Source organism: Electrophorus electricus, chromosome 18 (genome assembly GCF_013358815.1).
Source record: "Electrophorus electricus isolate fEleEle1 chromosome 18, fEleEle1.pri, whole genome shotgun sequence".
NCBI lineage: Eukaryota > Metazoa > Chordata > Actinopteri > Gymnotiformes > Gymnotidae > Electrophorus > Electrophorus electricus.
In genome coordinates this window covers 9863636-9865934 of record NC_049552.1, presented here as the reverse complement: position 1 = coordinate 9865934, position 2299 = coordinate 9863636, and positions in this window count along the sequence as shown.

Below are 2299 nucleotides of genomic sequence, written 5' to 3'. Positions count from 1 at the left end.
ATTGTTTATAACAACTGATTGTAAGTAACCCAGATTGTGGTTATATATGGGCATTCACAGTCAAGATAATGAAAACTTGCACTGCTAAAATAAATTATTTTGATATGGATGATCATACACATTCATTTTTATTTTATAGACAGTGACAACATTGCACTCAAATAAGAACCACATTTTTTTTAATGTCATTAGCAGTTCAGTGGGTCTAAATTTTCTGTCTGATCAGACTAGATATCACAGTTTTATCTGAAGAGGATATGGAAAGCTACACTCTGCTGCAGAAATTAGGTGAGCACTGGCCTGTTAAGAAACCAGCAAGAACATCACAAACTAAAATGGAACTTACTGTCTTTCCCCATTTTGAGGCACTGCATTGTTTGATAAGGTTAAAGGGAATTGAAACTTGTTTATTATTAAAGGATCACTGAAGCTGAAAACCTGGTTATGAATTCCGCCATAATGAGACCAAAACAAAAATGTGAAGATGTGTGACAACGTTCCTGTACTTTCTCATTATGATCATGGAAGTCAATTTTTGTGGGATGGGAAGGGGGGGAGGAGAGTGAGTGTTGTTAGGTTGCCCCTGAGGCTGGGATAGAGTCCATAAAAGACTGAAAACCAGAGAAACGCAACTAAAAGATAGCTCCAATTGGCAAATATCTAGAAATGTACATTACAAACACCTAACAAATGACTGCATGGTCATGCCAGGAGTTCCCTGGTTCCTCCAATCATGGTAGTTCCCTTGCTAGAGTTAAAGAGAGTTTGGGGCCACACTGAGTCACTTTACCACTTGAATTGTTGGAATTCAGTTTTGAACTGTATTTACTCCAGGTAATAACATGTGTTGAAGCTGTTGAGAAGTGAGGACAGTGCATGTGAAAAGACTCCTCAGAGTAAGACACACAACCACCTTAGGTACTAGTAGCTTGGGTACTTGCAGTGACTACTTGGTGGCGCTGGTGTTGTGCTTGTAACTGACACTGAAGTTACACTTTCATTTCACACAATACATGCACAGGATTAAATTAATACTGGCATAGTTTAAATACCAAAATACATAAGTAGTTTATTTTATTTAAAATATAAATACATAAAAATTATAATTCTACTCAGTGTCAATTACATTATGTACTTTAATCACCAACACACACAAAAAAAACTAAACCTGAACTGAAAATGTGTCAATACATTTCTTAATCACCTCTATCTATCTATCTATCTATCTATCTATAAAATATTTAATCACAAAACATTTTTCAATAAAAGGGAATATGCAAAAAGGAAAACATCATTTCATTGTGGGAGCTGGCATCAGTGGAACTGTGTATTAGTGGGTAGCCCTGTGTAAAGGAGTAGGTTAATTACAGTGTGGTGTAAAAACATGGCAGGGCACAGCTATTGTGATAGTGATGTTGAGTTCTTTTAATATCATGGTATGTGCACTCAAACCATTTGAGATTCAAAACAGAAATACAGTTTTATTTCCCTAACCAAATCTATGTATTAAATGCATGTAAAAACAAATTGATTAACTGATGATTAATTCATGTTAGTTGTGTATTAAAACAAACAAACCTGGATACCTGTCATTTTAGTGACATTACAAGCACAACATGCCTAGCCCAAGATTAAATGCAACAAGTAAAATGGCAAACTTTGGATTGAATAAAAAACTTTTTTAACCTTATCCATCCATCAATACACACACACTTATCCATCCATCCATCCATCCATCCATACACACACACTTATCCATCCATCCATCTATGCACACTTATACATCCATCCATCCATCCATCCATCCGTCCGTCCACCCACTCACCCATCCGTCCGTCCACCCACTCACCCATCCGTCCGTCCACCCACTCACCCATCCGTCCGTCCACCCACTCACCCATCCGTCCATCCATCCGTCCGTCCACCAATCCGTCCACCCACCCATCCACTTATCCACCCATCCATCCACTTATCCACCCATCCAACCACCCATCCATCCACTTATCCATCCACCCAACCACCCATCCACTTATTTATCCACCCACACCCCTCAATCCATCCACCCACCCATCCACCCAACCACCCACTTATCCATCCACCCAACCACCCATCCACTTATTTATCCACCCACACCCCTCAATCCATCCACCCACCCATCCACACCCCCTTCCATCCATCCATCCATCCATCCACCCATCCACACCCCCTTCCATCCATCCATCCATCCATCCACCCAACCACTTATCCATCCATCCACTTATCCACCCATACATCCACCCACCCATCCACTTATCCACCC